The sequence below is a fragment of the Haemorhous mexicanus genome, chromosome 2 (genome assembly GCF_027477595.1).
Source record: "Haemorhous mexicanus isolate bHaeMex1 chromosome 2, bHaeMex1.pri, whole genome shotgun sequence".
NCBI lineage: Eukaryota > Metazoa > Chordata > Aves > Passeriformes > Fringillidae > Haemorhous > Haemorhous mexicanus.
Genome location: NC_082342.1, coordinates 71,377,476 through 71,398,634, shown reverse-complemented (window position 1 = coordinate 71,398,634; position 21,159 = coordinate 71,377,476).

The following is a 21,159-nucleotide window of genomic DNA, read 5'->3' as shown; positions in this document are numbered from 1 at the left end:
TTAGTCTTTACAATTTACTATATTAGTGTAAAGCCTTTGAAATATACAGCCTAGTATTTTATGCTGTGTTAATGTTTAGCACTATTTACAAATTACAGTCTCTCTCTTTCCCTTTAAATAAAACCCAGTGTATTATAGTTGCCAAGGTTGGAATGCTTCCTAAGTTACTGAATTTTAGTTAATTTCTGCATGACACTAAGATATAAAATCCTATAAAATTGTATTAATAATAAGTAGGTATTTTATTAATTTGCTTAACAATCAAACCCTGAATTGAGAAACAGAACCATTTAGAAAACTCGTCTTTGCTTCGCTCCAGTGCTAAGTCTCTCCATTTACAGCTGTGTTTTTATTCTACTGTTGTGTGGTAATAATGATGTCTGAACCTGATCACGGTGTTCCCCTTGTAAGGTAAATGAAACTATCTCAGCTGTTCTCTAGAGATCAGAATCCCTCACCTGGGATGTGAGGTGATGAGATGCCTAACAAAAGTACAACTTACAGGGTTACTTTTACCTTGAGACCCGAGTGCTGAGCTGATTCAGAGGTCTATTGCTCTCACCACTTGAGCATCGCATAACTAGGCGCAGGGGAGACTACTGTAAATTTGGCACAGCAAATGGGAAAATGGCAGTACTTCAATGGCAAGCTGAAAATAAGATGGGAGATCCAACTTTTCTGAAAAATACCCTTTAGAATGCTTCTTAAAGTGTGATCCAGTTTGATCACTTTATATCACTAACAAGTCATTTAAATCAAATTACACACTCACAAAAACAATTTTTCTGAAAAGCGAATTACTAAGCTTGGAAAATACTTTGAAGATTATCAAGTCCAGCTATTAACCTAACTCTGCTGGGTCCACCATTAAACCATGATCCTATGTATCACTTCTGCACATTTTTGAACACATCCAGGGATGGTGAGTCTCCTTTTATATGAAGGAGAATACAAAAGTGGCAGATCCTTGTCCACAGCCAATACATTTTCAATCACATGGACTTCAGGCCCCTTTAAATTACTCAGCCTGTGTTTATGTGGAGTGAATAATGTTTTGCAAACCTGGTAGGTGACTGCATGTGATGAATGCTGTAATTCAGGAATTTTTTTAGATACTAATAAAAAAGGCAAATATTTTGGTTCACCAGGTTGCATGTCTATAAATGATCACACTGCAGATGCACAAAGGCACATAAATCCCAACAGACAACCTCAGACCCAAACAGTTTAACAGTCATGGAGTCCTGGGTACTTCCTTGCCTGGCCCAAAGGTTTCTCATACCAACAGGCTGGGAAAGCTGAACACTGTCTAGCACCTAACCTTCAAACAAACCAGAGAAAGAGGTAGTAATACTTCCAAAGTGACCTGCTCAGATATGGGTTCAAACATTCCTACCAATCAGAGAGGCTTCGAGCCTTGACAGTGCAGCTGGATGTGCTTTTTTCCTGTAAAAAGGAATTAGAAGGATGCACATCCACTTTTCTTCTATACTGTATCTTTACAAAGAGTTTTCACCCTGAATATGTGTGACTTCCCAATTCAAACACATCCCAACTTATCTCTAGAAGGCAAAACAACCACAAGGCTGAAAAGCATTTGTTAGACAACGGTAGGACCACAGAATATCTCAAGTTGTAAGGAGCCTGTAATAATTGAGTCTGACACCCTGCTCCTCACAGGACTGCCCAACACTAAACCATGTAAATAAAAGCATCACCCAAATGCTCCCTGAACTCTGACAGGTTTGGTTCCCTGGCCACTTCCCTGGGGAGCCTGTTCCAGTGAATGATATCTTTCCTGTTCCTTAATCTGGGTGGCTGTACAGTGGGCTGGAAGTTTCCTGGGACAACAGGGACAGCTGGAAGGGAAGACAGAGGTGATATAACTTGGTTGTGAATAGTCTCACTGGAGCTGCCTGTGGCAAAACATTACACCAAAGTATGCATCTGATGTTTATCAAATTTTTTTGAGAGTGGATAGTTGGTTTAAAATTAGTGGAGTCAACTGTCAAACATAAAGACCACATTTCCCTCGTTTCTCAGAAAGCAAGCTAAACCAAACAACATAATTGCGCATATAATCAATTTTGAGAATTTTTTAAACCTGGCTTTCCAGATTCAATTACTCATTGACATTTGATGCTATATAAGAAGAAAGTCTGAGAAACAAAATGTGATCTGTACCAGAGTGCCAAATTTGAATAGTTTACCATATATTATAATACTCTGTACTTTATTTACAATCCTTTAATCCACATTCTGTCAGATTCTTTTCTTAAAAGTGATATTTTTATGCTGACTGCTCAATTCTAGTGTACCAAAACAATGCAAAATTTCTTCTATTGTTAACACTAATGGGTTTTATTCTTACAGGTGTCCAGTTGTTTATTTCTTGTCTTGATTTCTTATTCAAGTAGATATCTCAAATTGCTTGTGTATGTTCCTGGTCCTACTAAAGTAGATTTTTATTCAAAACCTAAGGTTTGTTCGTATCCCCAGTGTATGACTGAATAGATATTTAGACATTGAAAACTCATGAAAAAAATTATAGGCGTATCATTATTGTTTGTTTGTTGGGTGTTTTATGGTTTTTTGCCAAATCTGCAACAGGCAAAGGTTTCTGTTTACTTTGCTGTTAAGCAATAGGTCAAGAGGTTACAGGAAGCTGGTGGGTTTTTTAAAGGGAGATAACTGTTCCTGGAGAAAGGATATGGCTGGAAGTCCTGGAACCTAGATGGGAACCCTCTCCACTATGAGGTGGTTGGACAATGAAACAGTTTGCCCACAGAAGTTGCTGACACCCATCTCTGGAAAAAAACAAAACCACCAGACATGCATACAAGTTGCTATACTGAATAAAAACTCTGACAGTAATTATTAAGCAATTATTAGAATGTTTGAAGAACAAAACCCCATTGTACCATAGACTTTTCTTCACCCACTCCAATGATTTCAAATGTAAAGCAGAGCAAAATCTGACTCAGTGTTGTCCAGCAGCATTTTCATCCTTGTTAAAGAACTTTCTTATTATTCTCACAGAATATATTAAAATAGCTCATCTCAGCACACTCACAAAGAACACAGATTTCACCTAGTGCATGTTACATACCTTTGAATTTAAAGCACATAAATAGGATTTTTCAGACCTCAGAACTGACTTTCCTCATTTGCTTTCATGCCACTTGCAGGAAAGAGCACTGTGTCTGCTGGGACTAATCAAGTTGTGTCAGCAGGAGCCCCCTCAAACCCACAGCTGACAAGGGCATAAAAATAATACCTTAAAGGGGCTACATTCATCCTGGGTAGTTTGCAGTGTCTACTTGTCCATTTTCAATGTTCTCCACTGACACAAAATTTACTGTATTTGGTAGCAAAGTTAGACTAATAACCTCGTGCTTTTCTTGAGTTTTAAAGTGGACCTTTATTCTTACTATCACAGTCAAGACTGTTATGACTTGATCCAGCCCTTTTTACTGCTCCCTGACACAAAACTCATGTCTATGCAGCTTTTTAACATACTATACAGAGATGTAAAATATGTCTCCACGAGTCCATGGTGGTATCATAAATACTTTATTATGGGATATTAATGAAAGGGACTGCCAAGGTACCCATCATACTAGCATAGCAGAGGGCCCATAAAAAGCTAATAAATCAAATAATCTTAACAGCCCATCTACAATAAGCAAGATATAAAAACGAGGACTTTGTCAGATATATGGCTCTGAGTTCTAGTCCTGGAGACTGCTGACACATAGAACAAAACCAGCCAGTATAATGACCTTATCAAGTGTTACCAATTTCTGTTTATATACCACAAGTCCCTGCATGCACAGGACAAATTGCAAGCATCATAAAGGCACATCTGTTAGCTGAGTAATGCCACCTACCATATGCTCCATGAAAAGATATATAGAGGGAAAGTTAGCAGTGGGGGCTGCTAAAGCAGCAAGGAGATATGGCAAGTCCCTGGAAACCAGAAGAAACATGCTGCAGAGATACCAAAATCCAGCAGCTCACAGACTGCTTACATATATTTCTAGACATGAGCCATGGTTTCTAAACATAGTTGTCTCTCTGAATGCCTTTTATGAAGAAGGGAGTTTTCTGGGGCCACTATTTATTATTGTACAGGTAGGTCTGGACAATGGATGATTACCATACACATATCAAATAGAAGAAATCTGTCCCCCACACGGCAAAAATTCTTATTCTATAAGAATAAGATTTCTCTAAACCACAGAAAATCCCCTTTGAGAGTATGTACCTTCAAAAAGATTGAATATGGCACAATTTTACAGTGCAGCTGTGACAACTGGATGAAAGGTAAAGCATAACTGCATTGCATAAAACTGAAAATCCATTGATAACATAATGTAATCTTTTAGGAAAAAGGAGGGATGTCCATGACTCATTTAATTTCAAAATCTAGAAAACTTTATTTAAAATAGAATTACATATCTGCCCAGAATCTATTTATGTAAAATTTTCTACTAATTGTATACAGAGATTCCTTAGCTATATTCCTTCTGTCTTAGATGAACTAAGGTGTTCCTCTATGTAAGAACAAGAACTAATTTTTTTCTTCATCCTGAGATAAGCACTACATGCTTTAAAACAGAAGAATGTATTTTGACTTTCATCACAATTGTTCACTGAACTAAAAAAAAAAAAAGTAACAATACTGCCTGATACTTTAAAATTTGAACAATTACTTTTCCTAATTCATCAAAATGCAAACTAGAATAAGCACACACATTTAGGAGGTGGGGGTGAAAAAAGACAGTCTTTGGAAAATAAGCCTAGTACTTTATAGAAAGAACAGAGGCTAAAATACAACTTTTATATTTCTTTAAATTCAGTCAAAAAAAGAAAAAAAAAGAATAAAACCCCAAACAATTTTAGAACTGCAGCGTGTTACTCAAACTTTTAAGCTGGTTCTAGAATCATTAAAAATGACTCAACTTTCCTAAAATAAAAGTCATGCTGCTTCTAAAGTTTAAAAAAAGATCCTGTGGAACATTCATATTTTTTCTGGTTGCCCTGCTTTTAGGATTTCAGATTTTTAATTTGTGCTTCACATTTTTTCTTGAATTTAAAATGTTTCTAATTTAAAAGAGTGGAAACGCATATAAACTTAGATATTTTTCTGTGCTTTCTGCAATCTTTAGTCAAAATGGGGAAAAAACATTGATCCTTTTAAGCTGTAATGGTTCCTATGTCTAGTTTATTAAGACATCAAATCGGTCAATTAATTAATGAGTAAGCTGAAGATATAGTCTAACTGAATTTCACTTTGATAATATTTATTTTGTTTATTATACATTTTGATAATAATTATGGGGGTTTGGGACAAATCATGCCTATATATGTGAGATGTGTCATGGAGCTCCAACTTGTGGCAAAGATTGAGCTTTAACATGCAAGAGAATTAAACTTGATTTAATCAGATATAATTATATTTATATTATATTTTATTTTATTATATTATATTGTATTACATTAAACAGATGTTATTAATCCAAAGCAAAGAGTGGTGTTTACATGGTATTTATTATGTGTTCATTTCTAGTGCCCATAACCACAAGAAGAAAGGAAAATAATGAATGAACAATCCACTTGCTCAACCCCTATACAGACAAAAACTTCAACTCAAGTTACTATCCAGGTTTGAGAATTAAAGATAATTATTTTTTTCTTCTATTTACTCTACTTATCTTTACTCTAGACACTAAGATTCTGCTTTTCTCTCATTTACATGTTGGGCAGACTGTGACTATGTTAGTTTCTGAAGCTGATTTAAACAATATAGGTAATACCAAATTTAGGGTTTTTCAAGATCAGTTATACTCTTATTATAAACCAATTCTTACCAACAAGAGTGTAATTTCATGTGAATATCTCAAGATTTTCACAGATAACTAAAAAAATCATGTTAAAACCAGCCTTGTTTTGTTTGCATTGAAGTTGCTGCCTATCCTCAGTTAGTACTCCTAAATTAACTCCACAATTTTGTAAAATATAGTTAGATTTATTAACATCTAAAGCTGATGGCTGCAAAACTGTCCTTAATTGCTCAGACTGCAAAAATTTAAGCAAAACATATAAATTCACTAGAAAGCTAATTGCTCTTATTACCTCTTATGAAACCATGTAACCTTTTCATATCAAGATAGGCCATTTTATTTTTATTTTACTTTTATGTCCAACATTCTAACAAAACTAAGTCCACTGAAGGCACAAGGAAACATCTAACTAACAAACAAAGGATCAGCTGGGTTTTATTTCCATATACATGGCTGCAAATGCAACACATTTCTCTGCACAGTCAACGTTTCTTTTTATTCCAATAGGCTGCTGGTAATCCAGTGTGTTCCATATTATTTCCTGATGGCAATCTTGGACACAAGATATCACCTGGCAACAGGTGAATTTTTGCAGGTGGGTATGGACATACATGTTTAAAAAGATGGTCACTCCCTCCTCTTCTTGAAATCTCACAAAATACGCTAAAGTCGCTTAAATTATATGACAAACAGAGTGAACCCGAAAAATCAAGCTATTTCTAGACTGCAATATTTGTAGGCAATTTAATAAAGGCTGGTAATTTCAAATTTCCTGAAGGAAGAAAGTTTTATGGTCTTGTTCTAACAACTTTGCATTAAGCTGATACACTGATACACTTCTAGTGTGCTTGGGCTGGGTCTGTGTCTGATCTGGGTAATGCTGGTTCAGGAGTTTCTGTGATGCACAGGGTCATGCTGTGTAGATGTACTCACCTGTACATGGTTACTAGTAGTAGTACCTCTTTTGCTTAGATGGGGAAGCAGAGGGGAAGATATCCAAAGCATGTAAAAAAACTCTCAAGTTTTGTCTGGGTACGGTGACCCCTCTCTACCTTTGTTTTTTCAGTCTCCTCTAACTAGAAAATGTAGTAATAACAGTGCAATCAGGATAGTCAGACTTAGGCTCACCTAACAAATTGGAGTTTATGTGGATAAGATACACCCAGTTAGAAAAAATCTTCTCCCTTTTGAAATTATACTAGAAGTCCTGACATGGATAACTTTCTGTTCCCCACAACCATTTTCATCCTTTAAATCTCTTCTAATTAACCCCAGACACTGTGAAGCTGATGAAGAACTAGAATGTAACATTCATTCTACTTCTAATGATTGTGTGTCAGCTACCCTCTAAAAGTGAATTGCACCATGTTAAAAGGGTAGAAAATAAGGCTGTGTAAGAAAGAATAGTACAGTGAGAGTTAAATCACTGAAGTCTGTGGGAATTTCCCTACAGTTGGCTTTCCTGCCTTTTTTATGTCCATCACTTGGGAAATTTCACCTCAGTTCTAACCTCAAGTATATTTCATCTAATGCCTGGCAGTGGTACCAGTACTTTATATAAGAGAGCAAGACACCCATCTGTAGGCACAGGTGGGATAATCTTTTTCTCCAGTAGTTAGAGATGGGTGCTGGTTCTGCAGCAACAGATGGAATTTTTTTTCCATTATTTTTGTCATAGTTAAGCAAGTTTAGTCTAAGTATCATTGATACCAGAGAAATGGCAAATCCTATTTTGCATCCTTTTCATTTCAGAAGATTAAGGTGGGCACAGTTTCCCCATTTGAAATACAGATTTGGCAGGAAAAAAAAATGTTTTGTCAATTTTATCTCTCCTTAATTTTGCTGAAAGGTCATACCTTTTGGTTTTTTGAAAAAGGCCGAATGTCTTATTCTTTTGTACACTTTTATTTTTCTTACTCTATTCTGATTCACAAGAGGAATTTAATACATCTCCATTTTATCAGTAAAGCAATTTCTACATTTGATTATTTGTAAGTTAAAAAAAAGGGAAAAAACATAAAAAGCATTTAAATGCAGTTTTTAATTCTATTGATGATTCTTTTTAGGTTTTAGCTGTTATAGAATACTTATTTTACCTGAAAAAAAAGTTTTACATTAGATTATAATAATGGAGTATGTGGGATGATCTTCACTAAAGATGATTGTGGGGTTAAGGAAGCATATGTTATGCAATATATTAGAAACATCTTGATGATGGAATTACATAAATTGTGAAAGATACACAAAACTGTAACATGTGGATGCCCTATTTTCAGTAATTTTTTTTTTTTTTGTTAAAGATTTGGAATCTGAGGTAATGTTTTAAAAAATAATCAGATTAATAGAACTATTTAGACCTGTGGCCACTACAGTACAAAACCAGCCAGCTCCATGCTTCCTTTCAGACAGGTCCTTGAGCTGCAGATTAACTAGTGCACCAGAACAGAGAAACCTGTGCTAGATCCATGTGAGCCCAAGAGACCCTGGGATTTTGCAACATAGGAACATTATAATTACTGCCTGCAGTACAAAATAAGCTGGAAGATATTTAGCTGCTATTTTTTTATGTGTCTGGTATGGACCAAGCACATGTCCTTTGCTGCACAAGCCTCTCTCTCTTCACAACATTCCAGAACAGAAACACTGGGCTTCACAGTGCAGAAATATGACAACTACTCCTGGTCCATCCTCTGATGGACAAGAGGAGTTTCCTCAAATCACAAATCAGGTGTTTATGTATGTTACCCAGGTTCTAGAAGTCCTGATGGAGTCATGGGCATCTGAACACTAAAAGTAAAAGGTTTTGTTTGAAACTCTTACATCACAGTTCTGACACCCAAATGGATCCTCCACTCTATGGATTTAGCTTGAGTCTGGTAGGACCAGCAGTAAACTATTGCTAATAAACTTTGCTGGATCAAAAATAATTATGGGTGCAGACCCTGTAGACTACAACATTGCCTAGTTTCTATCTAATCTGTTCAAGGTGTGTTTGACTGGCTGGGGTTTTTTGGTTTCTATTTTAATGATGCAAAACTGATGTGGCTTTCATGACACACCACTGAAGAATGGTATGTCATGAAAGATCAAAGACTACCAAAATAAGGAAGAATGACTTTCAACACTCTACCTTAAAGGTAATTTAAAAACAGAAAGTAAACCTATGATGATAAATAAAAATGTCCTGGGGTTTTAGCCTGTAGCAATATGCGTGATAGTTCCTAGTCTTGTCTATGAAAACATGAACTGAAGGCCATGAGACAAAGTGGAAACCACTAATGAGCATTCTCATGGCATGGATCTGCTTCCATCACTATTTTTTGTCTCCTTGCAGAGCTGAGCCCTGGAGTGAAGATTTTCATTGTAAAACACTAGCTGAAAGCCTGGAAGCTCTCATGCCGGTGTTCAGGCAATTGTCCCTTCTACTCAGTCTTTTACTCATGCTTGAACTTGTTTCTGTGTTTGAGTGACAAAAGCAATCTTGGTTGCAGTTTAGGATCAAAATGTTTGGCCACCATTCAGTATGCAAGTCAAAGGGGAATACCCCACCCAGCCATGCCCCTGGGGACCCTGCACCCAGAAGGTGGAATCCAGAAGTGACTACTTTTTATGCTCTTCAAGGTGTGGCAGGCCTTGGGTTAGACTAAGAAGAGACTTTGCAGGTGGTGCAAGAAACCACTCATCTTCTGAGGAGTTTAAGTACAGAAAATGTGCCTCATAACTGGGTTCACCCTTAAACAGACATAGTAGAATGTGAATGAAGAAGTAACAGAAAAATTGTCTAGGTCAAAAAATGTGCCAGGAAATGGGCCAGAAAGATCCAGATAAGAAATTAGAGGGCAACCAAGTTGCTAAGAACACGTCAGGACAAACCTGCACTCTGCCACTTCCTTGTTTCTGGTGTTTCTCCCTCATCATGTTTGTGACAGGATGACAAGGAAGGAGCAAGCTCTGCCTGCAGCACTTTGCTCAGTTTGGATTTTGTTCAGCTCAACACTCCTACCAAAAAAGCAATGGTGGCCTAAGACTATGTCCTCAGTGAGAACTCAACAGACTTTTAGGAATCAAATACAAAGATTCTGTGTCTCCATTGATTGCAAATGCTTGACATGCCATTTTAAGTTGGAAAAAAGTCTGTATGATGGTGGACACAGGACAATGGCAAACAGAAATGCACCACATAGATGGAGTTGTTCAGCAGGATCTCTGGGGATTAGACCTACCTACTAACTTCTTCATTAGTAGGGCAAAAGAGAGAACAATGAAAATTTAATGACGTTTGCATGTGGTATTTCAAATATATAGATTAATATATTTCAAATGTATAGTGAAGAGAAAGATTAATGAAAGATCCAGAGAGGTGATAGGAAGAATCCATTATCAGGATCAGGAAAAATGAAATTCTTTCCCATATTACCTGAGAAATCAGTCAGCAAAAGAGAAATTGTAATTCCTTTGTAACCAAAACTCAGCTTCCAATGGAAGGTTTAGAGCTCAAACAAAATAATCTGCAAAGGCAATTTGTCTTTGTAGGGATTATTAAGAAGCAAAGATAAGAAAAGAGGAAATATCACACTAATTTCACATCTGCTCTTAATAACTTTTTTCATTCTCTAAAGAAATTGGTTTGTTCAGAGCTTAAGACCTTTATAAACATTGACTGTTGGGTATTCAGACATTTGGCCTGATAAGATGCATTTTTGTATTGAGAAAAATCAGTTAGATATTCTATATAGTAATATTGTTAAACTTTCCAAAAGAAACTAGGAATATTGTTATGACAACATGATTGGAAGACAACCAAGGTGAGTGTTTAAAGGCACTCATTACGATATAAACCTTGAACACATTGCTGCCACTGCTATCACTATATGCAACAGCAAAATTTCTGAGCTCAGTAAAAACTCATTATCATGGTGTTCTTAGATAAGCCACCTGAACTTTTTGTCCTTTACTGAGCCAACCAAGTTGCAGTGCAGGCAAAAGAAATTTAGTGCAAAAATGTAGCCTGCATAGTTAAGCGGGTACACAAAGCCACAGCAAATAGCCTCTTGTTATTTCTGTTTACACTAATGTAGCGCATCCCTGAAAATAAACCATCACAGTCATTCTTGATGAGGATGTCATGCATGAAATGCAAATTACGAATTAGTTCCAAACATCAAAAATGTAAACCCATGCGTCGGAACACAAGGAAACAATATTGATGAAATTGCTCTTACTGAGTTTATTCTAACATTTTCCATTTAATGGTTCAAATTAGTCAAGGAAATTATATTTAATTTAATTTTATGGTTGTTTTCTTTCTGAAATCAGTACTGAATAAGATAACTCTTGAATAAGTTCCTTATTCATAGATGAGAAGCTGAATGCTCCCATTCAGCAAACAGCTTATGAATAATGTGAAAGAAAATATTTGTGTACTGTATGTCAATATTTTAGGAGTAGCAGATTTTTTTTGCGAGCGGTGGTGGTGAATGATACATAAAATAGTCTGAAAGTCTGTTCAGTCCAGTAAAAGTCTGTAGGGTTTTTGTGTCTTCTTTAATAACATCTAAACAGTATGATTAAAATAACCTTTGTTGACTTTTCATTGTTTACACCATCTTAGACCAATGATATAAAATTCTCCACAACAATGTAAGCAGTATCAATTCATTGTTAGTTACGCTAAATCAGCAATATGTTCTAGAAAGAAAAGGAAAAACCAAGTAGAAAAATTCTGTAACACTGCAGCAATCATTTGGGAGTCCAGAGAGATGTAACTGACAGAGTGAAATGAGTAGGCTCAGTATTGTCTTACCTTAGTTCAAAATGAGTAGATTTAATCTGAAATGTTATAATTTTCCTTCCATTTACAGGTAGTAAATGGAAGGAAAATTATTCCCTCATAAAGGTTCAAAAGGAAGACATAATAAGTTCCCAGAAGGAGAGGCTGGAATTCCTGAAGGTGGCTAGCAGGTGAGCACAGCAAAAGGGGCTGGGAATCCCAGGCTTGAGTTTCTCTATGAATCATTCTCATACAAACTCTCCTTTACTCACTCCAGTATTTTCTGTAAGGTAAACAAAGACAGGATACTGTGGAGAAATATTAAATCATTTTGTATTGAAAGTGGTAATGTGCCACAGGGCTGGTGTATTTCTACTGACAGTCTCAGGTTTGTTTTGTGTGTTCATTTTTCACTTTATTTATTGATCTCATGGCTGGACTAAGACAAATCAAGACACTTAAACATGCCTATTATGTCAATTCCACATTGCCATGACCTCTGCTCTTGATTAATGTGGCAGTGGAGGGACTTCCCTTCCCTGTATTTTCTGAAGAGAGGAGGAGATGCAGAAATATTCATGACCATCTGTACCAGAAAGCTTATTCTGGTTTTTTTTTTTTTTTTCTCCTCCTGTTTTTTAGCAGCTCCTTTGTGAATACTATGAAGATATATTGAACTACTTTAAACCCTTTTCCTACAAGGTACAGCTAGACAAGTAGTCAGGAGTCAGTAATTTTGCCAAGCCATGTTAGCCCCAGACACCAGGACAAAATTACAACTTAAATTTGCCAGACCTTTGGGATTAGAGGAGCTGTTACTCACTGCATGACAGTGCTGAGGTCACTGGACATAAGCAATATAATGAAATGTTTCATGTAGAAGAGTCTGCATCTACAGCAGCAAGATTTGGGGAACTTCTTGCACTTTATATTTGAAGCAGTCTCAGTAGTTAACTACCCTTTCCTGTCACGGGCTCTCCTTAGAGAGCAGCAGAATGCAAAACAGCTCTCCCTGTTGATCTCATATGCATCCTCAAGGTTCAAGGGAACACTTAAACCAGCAGGATGTTTTCTGTGCACTCCTCATTCAAGTGCAGAGTAGACAAAGCAGGGGCTGTTATTAATGGGCTGCCACTCCCAGAGAAGAGGGAGAGAGACCTGTTTCTACACATCATATTTTGCTTGTGCTTGGTAGCCCCTGTCACACAGCAGTTCAGTCTACAGGATTTAGAGTAGTCACTTGATCTCACTGGTTCTGACATTTCTCCTTACTGATGCCTGGAGAAGCCGGCTAAAGACAGGGTCAGAAGGAGGGATGCAAAACAGCAAAGCAAATGTTTGTGAGGAAGTGACTTCTCCGTGTTTTGCCTGGGGAAAAAAATTCCCTTTCTTCTCACCAGTTTCCTAACTGAGCATTAGGAGCTCCCTGCATTTTCAGAGGGAAACAACTAACACCCTAGGCATTGCCTTGAAAGTGCTGACCATCCTGTTCTGCTTCTGGGACGTGGTTCTTCCCAGCATGGCATGTCAATGTTAGAACAGGGAAGTTCTACCCCCCTTTGGTTGGTTTAGTCATGAAAGACAGGAAGATCCTGCCTGTTGGTGTCAGTGTCTCTCCTCCAGAAAGTTTTCTTTATTTAAAAAAAAAAAAAAAAAGTGCTAGGGTGTTGTACAAAAATATGGTATCTTACAAAAGCAAAACTGAGAACTGGTATTCATCCAATGATATTATCTTCAGCAAAATACATAGCATCTTACTTGCTTTTACACTTAGTTGCTACTTGAATAGTAATAATTAATTTGTTCTTCTAGTTCTCTGTGAAAATAAGGTATTCTTTTTTGTCAAGTATGGAAGGGGAGAGGGGAGGGGGGAATTATCCATTCCAAAATTTTGAAAAAAACTTCTTGTGTTGGGTTTACAAAAAATTCCAGCTGTGAGAGGCTGACACGATATTGCCCAAAGCCAGTTCCTGTCACTGTATGATATGTAAGCACAACAAAGGCTCCAGCTGGCTGATATCAGGGCTAATAGAGGCATTTTGGCTCATCTACCTGGTGGATCATTTGTCAGGATGTCACTTGTCTGTCCTTACCTTGAAGCCTATTTGGTTCTTTTATTTTTTAACATCTTCATTTTATTATACTCAATTAGACCAAATGTCTACCCAAATCAATGCCCTAAAATCAACAGATGCTTGTTAAGATCTCTGAAGAATTAGACTGGGGGTGGTGGGAGGAACAGAGTTTTGCTCCCTTCCTACATGATATCTCCCAATACCTGGAGCTATTAGGATTCAGAAGTACAAGACATGGCAAGATTTTTATAAGCTGGTGGCAGTGAGGCAGAGATTTGAAGTTAGTGGGTGTACAGCATGTCTCTACTGATTCACTAATGTTCTGAACTCTTATGTCAGCTTTCAGATTTAGTTTGTGAACATTTCTCCTAAGAAGACCACTCCATCTTAAAATTACTTTAAAATATTTTTTAAGTCACATGCATAGTTACAAAGGTCATTGTTGTATGATCATTTTAGGAAAATAAATATTTGCTTTTTTTTTTCCTGAGACATATAAATGTAGACTGAGACTACAAATGTAGTCAGATTTACAACAAAAACACCAACAGATTAACACTGGTTATCAGGATCTTTGTAATATTTTGAAGATCACTGAAAAGTACTTATTCCTCTGCTCCGTGTTGATGGGTGATTGGGCTGTACCAATTCAAAACCAATGATATTAATTTGGTCTGTGCTGAACGACTGAGATGCTGCCACCTTGATTTCACTGATGAGATGGCCTCACAAGTGACTTAAAGCATGCCAAGAGTTGTTCTAATTACAGATGATTAAATCATTGCACACATGATTATGGCCTCTTACACTACTCTCCCTACGTTGTGAATATCAGAAGAGGATCAGTTTGAAATTCTGCTGCTTGCACTACAGCTTGCTTACATGTGACCTAAAATAAACTGACATTTGCAAAGAAAACTGGGTGATCCTACTCCAAATATGGTGAGGGAAAATCGAAATAAAATACAAAGGGAATCTGATATGAATAGATGAATGAAATGAGTAAGAGGGGCAGGTAAGAATATAACAGGGTTATATAGGAGCTGTCTTAATGAGAACAGCCCCTATTCAGCCTGTTCTCTCAGCTTCCTCAATTACTTTCAGAATAACTGTCTTTTTGTAAATAGATAATGTAATGGAGCTATAGTGCATGTTTATACTGTTCTTTTTCTTAAAGAAACCACAGTTGCTTACATGACACTGGCCTGACGAACTTTCTTTTAAGTCAGCAGTAATGAATCAGACTTCTTTTTTGGTAGGGTATAGAAGCAGAATTATTCCTCATAGACTGTGAAATGCTTGAAAATTCTGCAATAGAACTCAGCTAATTATCTGCCATTGAGGAAACCCAATGAAGCAAGAAAGTGAGGTTTTGAAGGTACCAAAGAAAGATCAGGTTTACCTTGGGCATAGTTATCAAAGAAGCCCCAGACAGTTCAGTGTGGAAGTTGTACAGTTTTAATTATTACCTAATTAAAACCTCCATTGTCATGGGCAGAGAGGGGTTGTATGTTCAGGCACCTCAGTGATAAACTTCTGTGTTTATCACTGCATTAGGCACTGCAACTCCAGAACATTGCCCCATCAGGGATCGTCACTTTAGGCATCTACAGTGTAAAAGTCTTCACCTCAGCTAGTCATGTAAACTTCTTTCAGAGTCAACAGAGACAAGCAGGTGCTTCCACAGAACAGTCTTCCTCCTCTGTGTCAGAGCTTCACAGTAGGATAAAATGGACTGTGCTGAGCCTCCACTGAATGTTAGTCACCACAGACTAAAAGAAACCAAGAGAATGATCTCAGATACAGACCCCATATCTTGTAGTCCTCCAAAGTCAGGTGAGATGGAAAAGACAGAAAGTGAGACAGTGGAAAACAGCAATGAGGGAAATATGATTCCCAAGCGATGTATGTAAGACACCAGTTCATTTTCACCTTTCAGTTCTAGGAAAATCAAAGAGTAATTTAGCTGTTTTGATCAAAAGGTGGGCTTTAAAGTGGAAGGAGGGTAAGAAAAGGCAAAGGAGTTGTGGTAGGAGGAAATAATTTATTCATTTCTTGAATGAAAAGAGTGTCATTTATAACAAAGCTGTAAAACTGAACAGCTGAAATAGTTCTTAGAAGAATTGTGTTGGAGAACTTTTGTATCATCTGTGTTAACAGACCTTCCTTGATAAATTCTGTAAAAAATTAATGATTTTGCCTTAGATCATACCTGAACAATGAACAAGTAGTTGCTACTCTGATTCCCTCTAAATTTAATTAAATGTTGTTTGTATAAATCTTCACATGCTTTTACTAGACAATTTTAAGGATATGGAGCACCTTAATTTAGACATAATGATACTGATAAGATTACTTAAGAGAAAGATATATAAGAAAGCCAAGGATGTGTCCCTGTGATGCATGAAAACTGATAGCAGGCTAATTATACCAGGAGAGGATTTTTTTCACACTTCACTGGAGGGGCAGATACATTGTGGTTGTCTTCTGCAGACAACAAAAGAAGTGTTTGAAATTATTTGTCCTTTTAGGTCAAATTTCAAGCAGAAGCAAAGCAAACAGTCTTATCTTTGGCTTTTGTCTCCAAAGACCCTCAACAGAGCAAGAGGAAGATAGAAAATGATTTTAACAGCTCTTCTCCTGTTTTGAAAGGCTTCACATTTAGGGCCCACGTTTCTGAACACTTGATGTGACTTTCAGGAATGTGAATGTCTTCTTGGGCACTGTCATGATATCCACATGACCTCTTTGTAAACTTAATTCCTGTCCTCCTCTGTAACACTTTGATAACAGAAACTTATTAAGTCACAATCCACATATTTCTGATGAAAATCAGAATCGAAGGACTGTTGTGGTTTAAGTCCACCAAGCAAATACTTGCTCAACTCTATCCCAGCCAAAACTAGGACAGGGATCTACAGAGACTTTAATTCCAACATCAGGGTGATCTCACACGTGTTTCCCCATACTCCTCCCTGAGTGTGAAGTTTAGATTTGTGTTCATATTCAGCTGTAATGTCATCTTTCTGTTGGATAGTACAACCAAAGCTGTGTATAGAGAACAGGTGAGATGAGGGGGACTGAATAAAGTAAAACTGTGAATTGAGTCAAACTTTAGGTCACTCTGAATATGTAGTGCATTCGTTTCAAGGTTATGTGCTTTGCCATGAAAGTCTTTCTTACAGTCAAAATGGGAACACCATTTTTGGCTAAAAATGTTCAGCTAATTGAATGAGGATTAGTAAAAGCTGAAGGAAATTTCACATTGCCATTTGTTTATTTCTAGACCCAGGAAACACAGCAATGAGTTGTCTTGTTTGTTTAGGGAGGGTTTCCTGGCCACATAACTGTCTCTGACCTGGGGAATGCTTTTCCCTCTCCCCTAACACAACACCTCATACACCTCCTTGGTTTTGTATTTAAATCCCAAATCTTTTCTTTCATCAGACTCAGAATCATGATAATTCTGCAGAATACTGCAAGGCTCATGCAAGTAACATGTAACTATTTTTAACAGCTAACAAATTTGAAGTGCTCTACCTGGAGGCTGCATTGACAGCTTTTTGAAAGTTTGCTCAGGCTTTGTATTCCATTGTACTTGGCACAAGAGTCAGCTGTTGATTTGCTAGGATTCTAAATTAATCCTGCAAGAAAACTTCAGTCAAATTAATAAAAAAATTCTTGAATTTTGGGCCAGTTAACAGTAAAGTAATTTATAATAAAGAAAGAAGAAAAGGGTATTTACTTCAGGCTGTTTTTAAAGGATTTATTAAGAATCGTGTCTAAGATTCTGTGCCACCCCCTCAACTGAAAAAAACTGATTTATGAAACACCGAGAGGTGAAAAAATAAGTGATTTTCTGCTATGTAGACTTGAGAGGTGAAAACCTTATGAAGCTTAACAAGGCCAAGTGCAAGGTTGTGCTTGAATCAGGGCAGGCAATCCCAACCATAAATAGAGGCTGAGTGGATAATGGATTGAGAGTAGCTTTGAGAGGAGGACTTGGAGGTGTTGGTTAACAAGAAATTCAACATGAGCTTGCAGCCCAGAATGCTGTATCCAGCTGTATCCTGCAACCTTCCTCTACCTAAAGCAGCCTACAAGAGGGCTAGAAGGAGACTTTTTATAGGGGCATGTAGCATTAAGACAACAAGTCATGGCTACAAACTGAAAGACTGTAAGTTTAGAGTAGATATGAGGAAGGAATCCTTCACTAAGAGGGTGATGAGATTCTGGAGCAGGTTGCCCAAAGAAGCTGTGGATGCCCCATCCCTGAAGTGTTCAAGGACAGGTTTAAGGGGGATTTGAGCAACCTGGTTTAGTGAAAGGTGCCCCTGCCCATAGCAGGTGGGTTGGAAGTAGACGGTCTTTAATGTTGCTTCCAACCCAAACCGTTCTATGATTCTATGATTTGGTGAGTTCAACAAATAAACAAATGTGTACTGCCTACATATAAAATGTAACTGGTGTGCACATGGTTCTAGTATAAATTGAGAGAGTTCTTTTCACAGCCTGCCAGTTTGGCAAGCACTGAACCTGGAGGGTAGGTTTTGTTGACTCACTTTGGCCAGTGTTAGCTATATTTGGTTGGAGGGCAGATTTTTCAGAAGGAAACGACCAAGGTCTGAAATTGTTATGAGCCTGGCAAACACTATGGAACATGCAACAGCAGAAACTTAAGCTGCTGGTTGCTGGTGGTAGTGTTTCAAATATATCAGTTACAGACATACACATCTGCTATGGAGCTCCATCTGTTTGCACATTTTTCTCCCCTTATTTAAAATTATTAAAATAATACTATGTTTGCCGTCTCAGATAGTGCTAGCTACAAAGAAGATACCTTAGCAGACCAAACACCCCTAATACATGCTGGAATATCCTGTTTCTCTCTGTTTTAACAGTGGAAATCCTGTCTTGGCATAGCAACTACATGTTACCACTGCACCTCTTAAATCACACAAAGACCTCCAAGGCAGAAATAACTTCATCATGACTATGGGAAGAGGACTCTGCCGCTGTGTGGCTGCACCTGCTTTTTGTGATGTCACCTGCAGAGTATGCAGTAAATTTGCTAGTGCTAAGAACCACTCCTCCAGGTTCCTTCCATGCTGGTGTGCCTCTGTTCTGTAGCCGTTTCATCTGGCTAATTCACGCCAGGCAAAATAAAACACAAACTCACTAAAATGCATGTGAGCCTGCGTGCTTTGATTATGTCTTCAAAAATAATCTGTGTTAGAGAATCATCACAACTCAAATAGCTCTTTATTAAGAGCAGTGTAAAATTTATCAGTGGTATTTACAAAGTTTTCCATTGCCAACCACATTAATGTCTAGAGACAGAGCATTAGTTTCCCAGCTGCTGCAAATGGGAGTAATTTCTCAGTGGTTTAGTAGAGCTGTATTGATTTACACTGATTGTGGATCTGGCTCAACACATCTACCTGTTACTGTGCTAACAATATTTCATGAATAAAAATGTCGGCTGGCAGCAGATGATGAAATCCACAGGATTTATATTGGACTCTTCTCCTTTGAAATGGATTGCAGAGCCTAAATATCTTGTGATTCGCATCCTAATCCTCAGCATTCTCTATATCATTACAAGGCTCCCAATGCTCCCAATAACATTTTGTGAGGCAAATGCTTTACATAGGAAGAGTGTACCTTTTCTTTGTAATTTTGTCTTAAAATATTAAACTTTTCCATCTCTGCAGCACAAAGACAAAACATCAAGGATGTTAAGCAGCCTTTGTTGCACCAGGGTTTAAGTTCTGTCTAAGTTTGCCTGGATTTGAAATGATGTCTGGGCACAAAACCCTTCATGCTGGCTTCAGTAACAGTCTTGTACAAGCAGCATGCTTTGGACACATGTCAGAAAGTGAAACCCTATAGCAGCAACTTTAACACTGAATGTGGCTGCTCTTTTAGGAGCTGTTGGGAAGAATTATGGGCTCTGGGGGTTTAATCCTGCAGTGTTCTGAGTATCTCTTCACGTGGCTGAGTGCCATCCCTTCACATAGCATTCAGTGAGAACAGAGGGTGCTGGTACTTCCAAGAGATGTAAATACCATGGAGGATTTGACTCTAATCCTCAGTCAAGACAAATCACCAATGGAATTTAATGTGAGTTTGGCCTAAGCAAAGTCATGGGGTTGGGTAGAGATGTATTAATCTAGCTGTGACTTAATAAATAGAGGGCATCAAGCCAGACATTTTCCTTGTTTGTTCTTCTTTCTGCTTCTCAGGAACAGAAGAGGGGATTTTGAAATCAAGGACAAATTTATAGCTCTCCTAAGTTTCCAACTGCACAGTATTGTGCAAAGAGTCATATCTAAAAAAACCAAGAGCCTGTGCCACTTTGCTGAGAGCACTGGACAATGCATACTGGGGTTGTCAGTGAGAATATTTTGGTGCAGAATGATGTCTAAGTGACAAGAGTATATCACAAATATTTTGTGAGAATGAAAGAGGGAGATGGGAGCATTGTTGAAAATTGGGAAGTGGGTTAAAATATTCATCCACCTGACTTGAAGAAAGACTGGGATGTGGTCGAGTCACAAGCAGCACACTCTAGTAGTTACACTGCATTTCAAAGTTGAAGAGTAAATTACGTGACTTTTAGTTACTTTGAAATACATGTAGAATAAAAGCTGAGAATGTTATTTTCTACTTTTTTTTCACTCTGCTTTGTGGGCTGGCATTGCACTGCAGACTGAAACATCTGGTGTTTGCTTTGTGGTGTGTATGGGAGAAAAAGAGAAAGCAGGGACAGAGTTTTAGAATAATCCAGAGGTGTCATTCGGAGAGCTGGAAGATGTTTCCCAGCCCTTTCTCTCCAGTAACTGCAGAAGTTATCTATTATCAGCAGCCTGGGATAGAGCCTAACAGCCATGAGCAGCAATATCCAGCTCCAAAAGCCCTTCTTGGAGGTGTGTGAATCACAAACTGCAGTTTCACATAATTCTCCATTGTAGAAGAGATTCACCTCCTTTAGCTTCCTAAATAAAAGTGATGGTGCATGAAAAGGTGCCTAAGCCTTGACCTTGATGGAGGTATTCAGTTGCCTAAGTGTAGGCATCAGGTTTAGTCTGGGATTCCATAGGGTGTCCTGCAGGTGTCCTAGGGTTGTCAAGACATCTGCATGAGGCTAGTAGGTTTGATACATTTCTAACAACAAAGACCAGTGTCGTTCTGAAGTGGCATCTGAAGACCTGGCAGGGTGCTCTGAGGTGCTTAAAGTGACTTTTGCTGCTCTAATTACTCACCTGTATGTATCCCAGCTATTAAACCTGGCTTCCAGCTGCTTCTTCAGGAAGTCTTCCCTGTCATACCTGCCAGCCTTGTGAATAAGTGCATGTCTGCAGTGTGCAGCTGACTCCTGCTCTGTTAGTCCAGTGAGTTGCCCATACATGGATGTATTGAGGAAGTCTTAAGATATTTAAGACTCTGCACAAAATTAGTAGGTAGG